The 16,336-nt window shown below is 39.8% G+C and overlaps 1 long non-coding RNA gene across 4 annotated transcripts in view; it reads right to left on the bottom strand.

The window, feature by feature from the left end:
- LOC107207805 overlaps window positions 1–11,113 on the bottom strand; it is a 98,129-nt gene extending 87,016 nt beyond the window's left edge. For all 4 annotated transcript variants that reach the window (XR_004498303.1, XR_001522954.2, XR_004498302.1 and 1 more), the window contains exons 1-2: window positions 10,974–11,113; window positions 3,565–3,685 (exon numbers count right to left, since the gene is read on the bottom strand). This is a non-coding gene — a long non-coding RNA (uncharacterized LOC107207805). The remainder of the gene's footprint in view (window positions 1–3,564; window positions 3,686–10,973) is intronic.
- Window positions 11,114–16,336: the final 5,223 nt, after the last annotated feature.

Genomic DNA, 16,336 nt, shown 5'->3' with positions numbered 1-16,336 from the left:
ACTTGGGGAGGACTCCAGGGAGCTGGGATAAAACTTTGGTAAATTTCAGACAAAAAGTAAAAGCCCACGCTAACCATTAAATGGTGCTTCTTAGAGATCTGTATTCATGGGCTGGAGGAATCCACACACAGGAGCAACCAGGAGCTATTGTGTGCCAGACTCCATAGTAGCCTCCTCATTACTGTTTGGATCATTTATTGAAATTGGTCTCTAAGAACCCCATCCAGACAGCAGATCCAAAAAGAACAGAGATCCATATAAAGGGAGGCTGTGAGAACGAGTCTGCTTAGCTGTGAGCATCCAGCTTGTTCAGAGGCTAATTAAATTATTAGGAGAGGCTGTTCTTGCAACTGGTCTTGATTCTTGGATGCAATGTTAAAACCAGGGTGGGAGCTTGTGTTATTGAGCTTTACACAGCTGGGCATAAACAGGCAGATAATACAGTTAATTAACCTTTCACCCCCCAACACCTTTTGAAGAAAGGCATTTGTTATTTTTTTTAATCAGCCTCAGGATATTTTCAAGGCACTTGTCCTGGCTATATTTGCTTCTTTCTATCCCTGACAAATTCCTGTTTGATTTCTTTAAACTGGGCTGTAGAGCTTTCTTTTTGCTGTCTTAATCTTCAATTCCACTCTCGCTGATATAGTATTTGGAGCAGCACACTGCAGCCCATTTGAGGTATGATAATCAGCTGATTAGCTAGTGAAGTCGTTTTCCCTGAGGCTCTTTTGTGTGCAAAATCCTCACACTCAATTGACATGTGGACATCATAAAGCTGATGAAATGCAATTGTAATGAACAAGAGGGAGAGGCATCTGCAGCAGTCTAAATGAAAGACCCTTCCCTCTCGACATGCTAATTCAGAAAATCTGCTCTTAGCTTGTACTCCCTCTGGATCCCAATGGATGCGAGTCTCCATGAATGCATATTCAAAACAGCATATTAGCCTCAGTAGCAAGTGAAATTTGAGCCTGGATGGACCAATTCTAGTTTCAAGACAGATTATGCTGCATCAAACGTAGTAATGATTTGACAGTTCATTTGTGACGAGAGTCCTACAGTCAAGGTTTAATGCACAGACAGGCGCAGGTGTGCAGCCAGAACCAACAAAATCCAAAGGCTGCCAGTTAGGAAGCCTCATGCATGTGAAAAGGTGAAACATATTTAAGAAATTAGCACCATCTTCTTTAAAGCATCTTGTGGTTCTACAGCCAGACCTTCCTCACACACCCATCGAGCCCTGGTTCAGAGGGACTGGGAAGGACAGCCCAACATGCCACAGTTGCTGTACATTAGTCCCAGGAAGGGTCGAAGTAGAAAACAACATCAAAGGATGGATTGCTTTCTTAACCATACTCTAGATAAATAACTGTGTGTGCCTTCTGGTAATTTAGGCAAGCTCTGTCCCTGGAGAAGGTGTGGGGATGCAAACTGCTGGGACTAAGCAGGCACCCACAGCATGGGCTGAGCTGTGCCAGGCTCTGCCTCTGTGTATGCTGGATGCAGTTTTTCAATTCTTCCCCAGTTCTTGCCCCATTTTGGGCTCCTCTGCCTCAAAAAGCTCTAAATTGTTTATTGTTTTTACCGTGTGGACACAATTCATATATCTGATTTTTTCCATTCCTTTGTGGTTTTTAAGGCAGGGAGAGAAATTCTAACCTGTACATTCCTGTTATGTAAGGGTGTGTACATAGGTATACATATATGTGTCTTTTTTAAACGCTTGTCTTGAGAGATCAGAAATCCTCAAAAAAATATAAAATTAAATTTTAGGAGTTGAAAATTACTTCAATATAACATTAAATTCATATGTATACAACCTTTGCTACACAGAAGTTTAAATACTAATTAGCTGACATGTTCTGGTAGAAACTCCATCTAAGCTCAGGAATAGTCATTGTTTGACAGGACCTTCATATCAACCCAGTGAAATTTGTGCCATCAAGCAGGGAAACAAGCCTCAAGGAGTCTGCTCTCACCTCTTTTCCTCTGTGGTGGCCAGGCATTCAATATGCAGGTACAAGGGAGGAAGTGTAGGGTGTGTGCACCACACATATTTCCATTTAGTAAATTTGGTCTAAATCCAGTGCTTATTAGGCATGACTCACTACTGGTGTGAGAAGTTACCTACAACAGAGTTGAAAAGCACGCAATCCCCAGCAATGCTTCCCTTGCTGATGTTCAGTCCATGTGACAGTGGCTATACTGTGCTTACTTCAATTAAAATACATCTTCTATTTGCAGGGACATTTCCTAGAAAGTTTCAATTCGTAATTCCATGTCTTAGGATTTTGCACACAACTGTTTCACCAGGAGACAATTTAAAGGAGCCATAAAACCTCCTTAAATTACAAGTTACACTTTTCCTGTGTGTAGTGTTACTCTTTCAGCAGCAACAAAGAATCTCACCATAGACTCTAAATAAGTATCAGTGGTAATGGCTGCTGTTTTAACAGAAGCCTCTTAAAAAGCCGAAGGACACATCTTTACTCTGGCACCGCTGAATGGATGGAACACTGGTATCCTTTACATTCTTTTCTTCCTATTCCAAGCTGGTTTGGGGGAAATGTGAGGAACAAGTTTCACTATCTTCACGGTTTTGCCTTCTTTTTTTTACCTCCAGAAGAGGAAAAATGGGCTGGGAGGTACAGCAAGGAAGGTATCTTGAAACGGCACAGCTCCTGCCACAGACCTACTGAGGACAGCCCTTCCTCTTGCCAGGAGCTGTGGAAAGGAGGGTGATTTTTCTCAGCTGGCCTCCAGTTGCCTTTGCTGGTATTATTATGACCATCTGGCTGATACCAAGGCACCAGCACACTCATCTCTAACTGCTGCACTCCTCGTGAGCCAAATAGTAGCTGCCTTCATTGTATTACAAGGTAGCAAAGCTACCAGAAAGTGGATTTGGGAGAAATCCCTCTGGGCAAGATGTCTGGATTTGGGAACATTCTCACCCCATGCTGCAGGAATTGATCGCTATTGATTGGTCCCCAAAGTAATGCTCTGAGCCAGTTTCCTCTCTTGGGAGAAGGGCTGTGCCAGGGATTTAACCATGTTGTTTTAAAACCTAATTAGCCAACAAGCCTACCAAAACATGTACAGATGCCATTTTGTGATGGCACATACATGCCCTGCATGGAACAGCAACATTATCAGGGGATGTGGCTACAGACCTTTTCCGCTGCAAAGGTACTTGTGTAAGATATAAATGAAGTAACAGAATAATCTGTGCATCTTTAGTTTACTACTGAGCCTCCCCAAAACAGGGATATGATAAACTCTTTACAGACTGAAGAATCAGGGACCAACAGTTATTGCAGAGACTAACAAGATAAATATATTATGTTGCTCAGACACAGAAACACTGTAAGTATACATATAATACCAGCATTTTTAAACATTTCCCTTCATTCACCAACTCAATAGGTACTTTTTAGTAATAGTTATGGCTTGAACATTATGCAGTCACTATCATCCATAATGTATTTTGAGGGCTAGGGGAGGTAAGGGAAGCAAAAACCCTGCAGAATCACATTAAGTTTCTCATTTAGTTCTACTTACATATTCATGAATTCATCAGCACCAGTGGTTTGAGATCTTGCCACTCCTTATCTCCTGGTTTCTGCCATGTGTGCTTAGTGAGGCTTAGAAAGTGGACTTCTATTTTCTTCTTCTCAACAGTCTAGAAGAGTTATATGGAATCATTAATCATGAAAATCAGTATCATTCTAAACATCAAACTTTGATAAGATGATAAATGACATTCCTACTATACGTCACAACTTGGTTCATATTTTGTACCTTCTTCAAATCTGCTCAAGTAGAGTGTAAACCAGTGTCACATCTAATACATTACAGCAAGAATACCTAGTCTTTGTTGCCTGTTACTTCAGAAGCATCAGATTAAAAAGATGTTTAACAGTGGGGTTTTTCCTTTATTTTTTTTCCTCCATTGAATGCTTCAAACTAGTTTGGCAATCTTTAAAAGGTTAATGAGTACTGTCTGCTACAGAAAGCCAAACTGAATTAATTCAGAAAATAAGAAAACATTCCTAAAATGTAATCAGCTGTCACTAAGGAAATTACATACAACGAGGTAAAGGTGTTTTACATTTCATTTCCTAAGCAGAACTTCTGAGAGGTCAAGAGAAAGTGTGAAGAGGTTCCTGTGCAAAAATGCATCTCTCCAAAAGTGTTTATATCTGGAAAAGCAAACAGTATGCCCTGGTTTCTTTCCCTCCAGGTTGTCACAGTCTTGAACCTCCTTTTCAAGTGCAGCACCTTGCACACGTCTCATTGAGTGGCAGCTTTTGTGCATCCCAGTCCTCCTCCAGAATCTTAGGATGATCTGAGTACAGGGCAGCTGGGACAGTGCACAGGAGCTCAGCAGTTTCAGGACATCCTTCTTGTCTTTGGGGATGCCTTCTTGGGGCTGGAGGAAGTCTCCTTGTCCTTTCCAGAAGAGCAGAGAAAAATGAGATTGTGTGGGTTGGGGAGGTAAGAGAAGGCAGCACTTCCTTGCTCAGACCACACACCCAGGAGCAATCCTTGGTCAACAGCTTTCCATCGTGGGCACATGTACAACAGAGCTTCAGAGGCTTTGCACTTCTCCTTACCAACATCTGCTGCAGACCAGTTTGGCAGGCCCACATTCTACAGTTTTGGCAAATCTTGGGAATAGTTATAAAAATCACATCATTTTTCCTGAGCTGAGATGCTAAGCAGTTTTAAGTTGTTGATGGAATTAAGAAAACAATTTCAAATAGTATGATCTCAGAATAAACACAATGTCCTTACAGATCTTCAGACACTACAACTTCCTGTGATCCTGAGTTCTTGTGACAGAAATGAGCTCAGAGCTGGCTGTGGCCCCTTTACATAGCACTATCCTGCCACACTCATTGCACATCTGTGCACCACTAAAGCCTTTAGTACTGATACCTAACAAAGAACACCTTTCACCTACAAGCAGTAAAGATACATAATTTTTATTTCTTTTTCTGAGTTGAATTTTTAAAAAAAATCCATCTTGAGTGACCTGCCAAAGGTTGATGGACATCCAGAGCACAGTCCAGTTTTGTTGCTTTCCCAGCTCCATTTTCCCCCAGTCTCTGTGCCCAGCTCCACAGAACTCCCAGGAGCAGCCCCCAGAACTTTCCTGAAGTAATATGCAAGCAAACCATTAGTAGGTGGAAGTTACACTTGCTGATACTGTTGGAATATGATACAATGTGCTTACAGCACTGCTCCTCTGATCACTTTACCCCTGCACTGCACTCCATAGAAGAGGAATATCCATAACCAAGACTAGGATTTATTACAAAAATTTAATCCTAACTAGTTAAAACTAACACCACAATTTTTAACATTTTCTTCACAGTTGTATTTAGTGAGCCCCACTTTCTGTCAGCAGAAGGAGTCCTTCTTGCTTCATCTCCAGATTTGCAGAAGCACAATGTGTTCCTGCTTGCTGGCTGGCATAAACCACCTTCCATGCATTCTCAATGTATCAAGAATGCTGTAAAGTTTAAATTGGGCTATCTGTAATTAGCTATGTTTTAAGAGTTTGTGGGCAATTTCAGAGCAGGGCTCTACCATATTAACAGTTTCACAAGGAGGAAGCAGAATTTAAACAGAGGAAACAAACACAAACACATTCTTTATTTGATGGCAATGAAATTCATTTTAAAAAAAGGGGGATTGCAGTAAACTGGTTTTTTTTGCATGGCAGTTTCCTATAGACAATATTTAATTAACTACTCAATTAATTAAATTGACAAAAACACAAGTAAATTATAATTCTTGGTAAACAATGTCACCTAAAGAGCCATTAACTCAATTTTTATCACATTTGGAGTTGGTGTAAGTCTAATGGTTTTTTAGTTTCGTAATGACGATTTCCTTACTGGTCTTTTATTTAATAGCATACAGGGAGGAGCAATACCAGATTCCTGGAATTTGGAGATAGACACAAAAGAAGTTATTTGCCACTAACTGAGAGGTTTTTCTCCTGCCAGCTCATTGTAAGGAATTACTACAGGCAAGTATTTTTATTCTGGGTCTTTACAGAGAAGTTCTGGTATTGGTTGTATTTCCAGTGCTTTCAACAAATACATGGAAAAATAAAGCATTGTTAGGTTTCACAGTCCACTTAGAGAAAATTTGACAGAAACGTATAAAGTAAAATTTGACAGAAGAGCAGCAAATCTAATGGTTATTGGTGTGTTTCTTATACCCATTAAACAATATACAGGACAAAAGGACAGCAAAAGAATAAATTTCCCAGCCCACTTACGTCCAAGCATCTTTTGGGTTTTTTTCTCAACACTTCAGAAACAAAGAAGGGTAGTAGCAGGGGGAACGGGGATGAAACAAAAACAATAAAACACTGATTGTCTCTTAGCTCCTGTGAGCTTTCCTCAAAGATTATCCTATACCTTAGAAAGGTTGAGAGTCATATCCTGAGGACCTCTGAGTCCTGCCAGGGTGCTGGACAGGCTGCAATGCCTGTGGCTGGTTTGGGAGCAAGACCCCAGAGCTTCCTCTCTGCCTGGGAAGCCCAAGACACAGCCTGGGTCTGGCACTCTTTTCCTACCCTACCTTCCTTCTGTAGAGACCTTGAGTTGGAAGCATAGGAGCAGACTGCAAACTCTCTGGGACAAGCAGGAGGGTCTGGTTTAAAGGCATGGTTCTGCAGCAATATAAAGGAGTAGCTATTAATAATAATGATATCTAGGAGCTTATGCTTCCATAGAATGCTGGGTGCAATTAATAACTCTCTAATTAATCAGCCAGTACTCTGTTCAGGATCAGCAATGACAGCTCCACATCACAGCACTCTCTGCCAGTGCAGTGGGTGCATAGGACAGTGGCTGTGTTGAAATACAGCAATGCCCACAGCTACCACAATTCCCAGGTCTGGCAATCGATAGAAAGGACCCCGTCTCTTTCATTTTCTATCACCTCTTTAATGTCTTTATTGATACACTACTTAAATTTTGCCATTAGCTCATACATATTCCTATATACCTTCTCTTGCAGTTTAGAGTACCATACAAACAGTAAGAAACAAAATGTATTACTTTTTAAACAGGCATGAAGGTTTAAAGATTACTGTGTAGTATGTTTTGATATAAATCTGTTGATTGTCTGTGTGTGGTACTTCAGATCATGCGGAAACTGCATATTTGTGTCAGGATTCTCACAGTTCTGAATGGACTTTAAGTTCAAACTTATTTATAATTGCTTATTTCAATGAAAACTGAGAATCAGAAAATTAAAAAGGAAATCTACTTTTTTTTTTCCTCAGTACAAATCATGAAATCAAGGAAGAGCACTTCCCCTTAATTCACCCCACACATATGTAACCTGCTTATAAACCCCAAGCTTATTTTGGTCTTCAAAGATAATTAAAGAACAGACAGTCCTGCCTAGAGTCTCAGCAAATTAATCTCTGGCCCAGAAGTTACTGATTGTGTGGTTGTTTGACTCTCTCTCCAATCTGACAGATCAAAGGATGGTCTCTACTGTCTTGGCTGTTCACCTTAAGTGAACCTCAAAATCAAACACCTCTGAACAGCATCTCTAATAAAGCAGTTGTACTCTCTGCTGAAGCTATTGCTACTTTTGAATGGCTCCACGAAGGCAAAAATAAAGGAAAAAGCTTTCTATCATTTTGTTTTGTCAAAATGAATGGTTAAAATGATGTCTTTTTATTTGCTGGCCTGAAATATCTTTTTGCAGTTCAGAATCATTGCATACTCCTCAGTGATTGCTTTCACTAAGAGCAGTATTTTCACAAAGTACATTAACTAATATGTTTTCCCTATTTCTCAGGACTACCCAGCATAAATTTCCTGGTGGTAAAATGGCTGAGTCCACTCCTGGGTGAAGGACCCTAACACAGCTGGTAACTCTGGGGAGTTGATGTAGAAAAACCCCTGAAACCATCAACCAAGCACACGGCAGCAGGCAGAGGCAAACATCAAGTGGCATTAGCAAGGGGATAAAGCAATAAGCAGGAGGTGATCTATTTTCTGCAGGAGAAGATCTTTCATAGCTGTAACCCACCTGGAGCTCACCTGGGCCTGTTTGCAGAACTGTGCTGCCAGAAGCACAGCTCTGCCTCGCAGAGGGTGCACCACAGGCCAACAAAGATGATATCAGGTCTCTAGAATCTCAGCTGAAAGAAAAGCCTAGATGGGTTGAGTTACTCTGCCTAGAAAACAACGGCCACAGATGTGACCTAAAAGCCATTTTAACAATTTTAGGAAGGCTCTGATAACATTCTTAGGGATCCTTTGAGCATAGTGGCAAGACACTCGCAAAAAGAGAAGTGTAAAGAAAAATATGGGATTAGAGAAGAATTCAGCAAATGGAACTATTTCATGCAAAGATAGTTAGAAATAGAGGTAGTGTTCATTCCCACTGAAGTCAATGAATAATTATCATTGATCTGAATTAGGTAGAGCTATCCTGCAGTGAATTCCCAAGATGAACAAAAACTTATTGCACAGCCATGAAAATTATGTTTTCGTCAGCTATTCTTTTCCAAGCAAAAGCTGCAAAGGAAGAGGGAAACAACTCAAAGAAATGGTTAAATTACAGTAGAAAGAACAGGTGACATTTCTTCTTTCTGCCTGGGAGATCACATATTGCAGAAAGCTTCTGGATCTGAGTTTTCCTGGACAGACACAAAAAGCTGTATTTTCCACAGATGAGAAGCAGATGTCTATAAACCAAGATTTTACTGCTTTGTGTACCTGTCTGTGCAGTCAGAGATGGGGAAGAGAAATTATTGAACATTGCCACTTGGACAAGAAACCAAGGCCATAGGAGCAGGGATCTGTATTCTGCAAATCAGGTCACTGTTTAGGCTAATTTAGGCAGGAATGTGCCTGCCATTGAAACAAAGCAGCTGTGCTTCTCCTACCAGGAGCACATGTGGGGAGAGAAGGAGCTTTTGTGATCCCTAACCAAGGGAAGCTATGGGTAACCATCAATCCTGCTTGAAACAGGGGAGAAGCAAGTTCATCCAGCACACTGCAGGAATGGAAATGCTTCCCAGAGCTCTGACAGAAATGCTGGACAAGCAGCTAAATTTCTTCCCAGAAACTGCTCTGGTGACAATGCAATACCTCCTGGCTCCCCTCAGCCCACCTCTTGCAATAAATGTCAGCCTGCAGCCGTATTGGGCATAATTAGCCTATGATAATAAATTACCCACATTTTCAGGAAAATATTAGAGACCATCATTATTTGGAATAGAGCTGCATTCAGCTGCACAACCCTACCTAATATGATGGATGGAGTAGTCATAGCACTGAATACATTTATCTAGAATGAAGTGATTATTTCGAAGATGAACACAGTCAGATGTAAGTGCATATGAATCATACACTACTGCACACTGGAGAGTATCAGAGTAGCAGGGGTTGTAGGTCAGCTGACCAGCCCATAGCTTTTAGTTGGTAGATTATTTCACACATATACCCTAGGATTTTAAAGCTCAGTCTCAAAATCCCTCTGAATTTAAAAATTATTCCATGTTTTCTCTTGGAAGGAGAAAGAAAAAAAAAAAAATATGGGAAGGGATTTTTTCTCCTACCTTAGAGACAATCTTTGGTGTTATTTGACTTCACTGCCTGCCCATAGATACTGCCCAAAATACCACAGGTAAGCATATTGTTAAAATAACTTTGTTAACACCTAGTTATTTTAAAAAAAAAAAAAAGTAAAAACTTAAGGACTTGTGAGAACTCATTCATGTTATAACCAGTTTGTGGGAAATCTTTTTTACCAACAGTAGTAACTCTGCAACCTCTCCAACTGTGAAAAACTAATAAATTGACCTCTTTTACTGTGACTAGTGAAAGCATCTGTTTGGATAAGAACACCAAAAGCAATTTTTTAAAAGTTGAAGTTATCTGCTGTTAAACATATTTGAGTTACCACTACACGTATGGCTGCTTTTTTGGTTTTAGATTTATTGTATTACTTGATAGGTCATCAGTTAAAGATATTTATTACCACAGGCATCCATCCTAATATCTAAATGCCTTGCTTATTGTAAATCCAAATTTTAGACTAGTTTTTGAAAATGGTTCAAAACTATCCGCATCGTAGAGCCAAGGCATAACCAGTAAAAATATTATATTATAATTGCATGTACTTGATACAAAAGGATATTTCTTTGGATATAAAATAAGTGTTTTCTATATGAAATGAAGTCTAACTTTTTTTTTTGAGATTTCCCAAGAATACTTAATTGTTTTAAACCATGGAGATATTTAAAGGTAGAAAACAATACTGCTCCCAAATTGCAAGTATTGAATATTTCAAATGCACCACAAATTCAGAGATGTTTAAACATTTAAATGTTTAAACATTTTAGGATAATCTGAATATTTATTTTCATATGTTTAACACATTTAGGAAGTACTGAGGCACCTGAAGCTCCTTAATAATGCTTGCTTAAAGTGGTGTGCCAGTAAAATCATAAAGCAGTGCCACCCATGTGGCAAAAAAAAAATTAAAAATTGATTGAACAGGGAGGAGCCTATGATGGCTCTGTCCATATTCAAAAGCTGCAGTGCTTGAAGGAAACACATTGCATCTAATTTTTCAGACTTCCAGCTGGAACAGTCTGTAGCTTTTCCTTTGGATGGAAAGTCCGTACAAAGAGCTGAGTAAGCCTCTTGCTCTCCTGCTCCGAGCCATCTACACAAAGCCCTAATGCATTGCTTCAGGGTTACTGCTCAACCCAGAAAGGGCACTGCCACAGCATCTCTGATGTTAACAGGGAGAAAAATTCCCTCTCCTCTTTTTCTCATGTGAGAGCGGGGTCTCTTCAGCTCTCCTCTCTTTCACCAGCTGATGACTAAGAACTTGTCAGGCAGAGTGAACTCCAATGTGAATAGGAAATGTTGGAAAAATATTTGGTCTGTTTTGTTAGTGCTTTGGGTTCTCACCTGCACATGGTCATAAAAGAAGAGATTTCCAGATTTCTTTACTCTTGCTTTGGAGGTATTTCACTCACGGCTTGTCTGTTGACATGAAGAAGGCGAAAAGGGGGCATCTTTCTGTAGTCAGGCCTGCTTCCTCATAATTCCTGGTCAGATGAGAAGAAAATTAATTCAAGATTGAGGGGCTGAAGAACAGAACAGAGAAAAAGAACAGAACAAGAAAGAGAAAACGGTGAATTTTTGTTTCCTGTTTGGTCCTTTTATATAGTTCATTGGTATTTTTCTGAAAAATTGGTATTTTCAGGTACCTGCTCACACCCTGGCCTAGGTGAAAATTAATATTGAAACTTATTACTCCTTCAGAAACAGGCTGCTCCAGCATGGGTCCCCTACCATGTGAGTAAACCTTGCCAGTAAATCTGCTCCTGTGTGAGCTGTTTTCTCCACTGGTCCACAGGTACTGCCAGGAGCCTGCTCCAGCTTGGGCTTCCTACAGTCTCCTTTGGGAGTCCAGCTGCTCCAGGGTGGGGTCCTCCAGGGGCTGCGGGGGAATCTCTGCCTGGAGCACCTCATCCCTCTCCTTTGCTGACCTGGTGCCTGCAGAGCAGCTCCTCTCACATATTCTCACTCCTCTCTTCTTTGGCTGTGATTGCTTCTGAGTAATAACTTCTTTTGCTGACTTGAATCTGCTATCCCAGAGCTGCTACTGCCATCTCGGATGGGCTCAGCCTTGGCCAGTGGTGGGTCTGGCTTGGAGCCAGCTGGCATTGGCTTCACTGGGTACAGGGAAGGTTCTAGCAGCTTCTCACAGGAGCCACCCCTGTAGCCCCCCCACTACCTAAACCTTGCCACACAAACCCAATAGGATTTCCTATATGCAGTTTACCAAATCCATGTGTGCACATTTACAAAAGAGAGACACACTTGCAAATTTTGATGCTGAAATGATTTCATGACTAGAACTTGTTTTCAGAAGAAAGAGCTTGCTAGTTAGTAACACTAACCAATACCCTCTCTGTCAAGGTAGAATTAAGCCATCATGTTTCTTTAAGTGTTAAAAATCCTTCCTTTATAAATTTCATAAAATTAACTCGAATGTGGAATAGAGATGTAATGATCATCTGCTTTGCTTTTCTGATAGGAGTTTGACTCAAATCCCAAACCTCTGAAGGTATAAGACAAATAAGAGACTTGCTCAAATTAATTTGCTAAAAGAACAGGTAATCATGGAAATTATCCCCACATTTGATGACAGGGAAGCCTGTGGTCATGCACACCCAGTCACCCACGCATCCTGTCACAGAAAACAAAGGATGCATATCAGAACTGAATTGCTAGGAAACCACTGCATAAGAGCTTTTCATATATTCACAGGTAAATTAATTAGTAAATAAGCAGCAGCTTATATGAAGCTGCTGCATCCTCAGCAAACTTACAAAGCCACCAGAGGCAGCAGGTCAAAAACATAATTTTTTTCATTGTCATTCTGCAGGTATGTAGCAATTATTCAATGTAATGCACTAAATACAGGGTCAAGCTTTTTCCACAAAAGGCAATGTCAAAACTCCAGTTGACTGCAATAGGAACAGAAATGGGCATTAAGAGAGCAGGCAGATTTTTCTTCATCTCCACTAAGACACACAATTACTTAATACATTCTTTGTAATCTTTCTATAAAGCTGTTAGGATTCTGTCAGATTTGTCCTTCAAAATATTTGTCTGATCTTTTTACATTTATTACTTAGAGATTGCTAAATATACAGTAGAATTTTCAACTTACTACTCTGCAAGAGTGTCTTCAATTCCTCTGTTCTTTTTGGCTATGTTTTTACTGTTGGACCCCTGGGAGGTGTGTTTTGGATAGCCTTTCTTTTTCTTCCTCCTCCTCTCACCAGCCAGAAGGTTGCTAGAATTCACCTCCACCCCAGTCAAACTGCTCAGAGATCTGTTGCTTTGGAATAGTCACCACTGAACAAAAAAGTTTTACAGAAGATTGCATGGAACTGAATTTCATCTCTGTCCATGGAGTCAGTGTTCCAGATCTCACAGAGACAAGGATAAGCCATCAGGTGTGATCTCAGTTTAAGCAAATATGCAGATAATTTTTTCCCTTTTTTTTTTTCCTGTAATAACTTTTGCCTTTCATAAACATTTTTAAACTGTGTTTTCAAATTTTTGATTTTTACAAATATATGCTATTTGATGCATTTTACCTTATATTGGTTTGAGTTATGTGAGTTAGAAAAACTGAAGAACAGCAAGGCAGTGTTGATCCAAGGGCCTGGCAAAACCTGCTCTCCTGCCTTGCCTGTGTCCTCTGCATCACCACAGCATCCTTGCCATTGTCCAGCAAGCTACAGAACAAGACTGAGTTGTACATGTCAGGTGGAAAGGTGACACCACAAAGCACAAGAGAAAACTTTCTTCCAGAGGCTCTAAACAATCTCCAGCCAGCAATAAGGTACCAGCTTGTGCATTCAAACCTCAGAGTGAGAGGGGAAAGTATCTACCACATTTGCATGCAAACCCACATTAATTCTTTCTTGCAGTAAGTTTATTAGGTCACTACATTTTACAGTGAGGCTGCAGGCACTTAGATTCTTCAACTTATGTTGCCACCGTGACAGCGACTGTTTTATGTCTCTTCTCAAAATTATTTATTACTGCCATGCAAATGTTATCTATAGCAATACAGGCAGATTTCCCATGAAATTAACTTAAAAAAATTCTTTCCATCCAAAAGCAGTTTCTCTAAAAATGAAGTATTTCTATAAGGTACTGCTGTTCTAAGATGGAGTAACGTCATCACCACCACCAAGAAGAAAACATGATGACAACACCCTTATTTTCTGGAGAAGAATACTCTCTGAATATCATGGCATCTATTAAGGGTTATATTGTACCAGCAGGCGTTAGCCAACCAACTGTGAAGAGAGAGGAACATTGGTGGAAGCAGTCTGTCACAACTGGAATGGGAAAGTCCCTAACAGCAAGAACAGCTGATCAGTAAACATCAGGTTTACTTTTGAAACAAAACCTCCAGGAAATACATCAATTTTGCTAAAACAATATTTACATAAGTTTAGACAATACTCCTTTTTAGGTGCTCGTACAGTTTCTTAACTACAGAATTCAAGTTTGATTTGTTCTTTTATTAAAAGAGCACAAATCTAATTCAGTCTGTGCTCAAGCAATTAAGATTGCACTGGTTTCTTTCCAGATCAGTGAAGTTATCCCAGATCCACTCCAGATTTACTTTGGACTGAAATGCAGTGTTCAGGGATGGCCAGCTGAACATTTTGGGTAAACCACTGCATTTAACAAACTTTTGGTAAAGCTTGCTGGCATATCTCATTTCCAGGTCTAGTATAAAAAAGAATAAAAAAACCAGATAAAGTGTAAAACACTTTTTTCTTTCTCCAAATATAGTGGGATTTTAAAATTACATCAGTTGCAAATTTAATATTAAAAAAAAAAGTTATGATGGCTAGAGCATATTTAGGTAAAAAGTTAAAGGAACAAGACCAACCTAAGAGCACCCTTAGCATGGTTTTCCTTCCCAGCCTCCAGCAACTGATTGTGTAGGAGCTTCATGAGCTGAAGGATGAACCTAGTCTATTGTTCTTATAACTCATGGTGAGCTCTCCCACAAACTTCTCGAATCCATTATGGTTTTCAGCCTCCACAACATCACAAAACTATGAATTCCAGCCAAAGGATCCCTTCATGTGTGTTCTATTTCCTTCTACTTTTACCCAAGGCATTTTCAGATGTGTTAAAAATACCATGGTTTTGTCTAATACAGTATTGTAACAATCACCGCAGCAATACAAGCAGTTGAGCATTATATTCCTGAAGGACAATGCCGTGTAATTTATTTATATTATTTTATTATCTTTGTGTCTTCTATATAAAAACACATTCATGCCACAACAGGGTTTTTTAAGAAAGCAATATATTTCACAATTTTAAGCCATCCTGTTGTATTTCTTGGTAATCCAAGTTTTTAGTACATTTAGTACTTTCACGAATGTGAGCATATTTTTGGCTGCTCACATGGAAGTGCTTCTTTTATTGGACGTGCCTAATTCTTACTTGATTCCTCATTTAATCATGGGATCAGCAACTTTCATGACCACTCTTCACATATTCTTTCCCAAAGGAGATGCAAGAGAGAAAATCAGGATCAAGAGTAACTCATGGTTAAACAGAACTAGGCTACAAAATATTGTGATGTTACTCACTCACTATGTAAAATTCATATGTGAATATCATAGAAAAGGGATGACACAGCTGATACTTCCGACTGAAGAATTCAAGGAAGTTTTATTCACCATCTCAAAACACCTTTTCAACCACATTAGTACATCATCAAAAATCATCAGTCCTAATGCCACATTTGCTCTCATTTGCTATGAAGAACCATAAGGAAGGAGTGGAACATCCCTCAGATGGTGCAAGTATTTCCACCTCAAAAAAAGTGCATTACTGGTGTGTTTGCCATGTGCTCAGAGATGAGGATACACCCCAAATCTCTACAGTCAAACATACTTCCCCAAATTCAGGGGAAAGCTTCCTTTTAACTTAAGCTCATGGAGCTTTAGTGCAGCAGTGAAGTCTCCCCCATCCCCAGCCTTAGCTCAACCCCTTCCATTCAGACTGGCACTGCTTATTCTACAGAGTGCTTCAAGATCAGCTCCTGCCTCAGGATCTGGTCCTTACCAAAAGCCCAAAGCTTCTAACCCTGGTGCAGTGCTTTGGAAATGGACTTGCTTAAAAGGGTTTGTCAAAATAAATTTTACGAAACACATGGTGAAAATCTAAGGTAGAAGCACGCAAAACATAAATCAATACCAGTAAAAAAAAATAAAAAGCAAAGGATGAATGCACAAAAATGAAACAACCTCCCCCCAGAAAATGGGTCCTGTTCTCAAAGTTTGCACTCCTGTGAGAAATACACAAACAAAGCATCACTCGCTAATCATGGTGTTTGAAGAATATGCCTCTTGCTTCTCTTTTACTGCATTTCCAGCACAGCCTTTTTGTCTGTGGAGATAGGCTAATATGTAAATGCTTCCACAGTTTCTTCAAAATAAAAAGGAGGTCCTGGGAATTGAAATTCTATTTATATTTATCATAACTTGATAAGATAGAGTGTGTTTATTTAAATACCCTACCATTATTTCTTCTTAACAACAGGCAGCTCTGAAGTGCAGTTATAAGTCTGTTTACACCACACAGATATCAAATTGACTTGCTAATGGTAACTTTTATTCGGTATCCATGGGTTACTGTGTCATGTGATTTGACATCAAGTACAGACAGTGCTGATTAGTAGCATCCAGTTCTGTCCATCTCTGTGCATCACT

Source organism: Parus major, chromosome 7, assembly GCF_001522545.3.
Source record: "Parus major isolate Abel chromosome 7, Parus_major1.1, whole genome shotgun sequence".
In the NCBI taxonomy this organism is placed as follows: Eukaryota; Metazoa; Chordata; class Aves; order Passeriformes; family Paridae; genus Parus; species Parus major.
The sequence above is the reverse complement of the archived record's forward strand: the minus strand, read 5'-3'. Positions and strand labels throughout refer to the sequence as shown.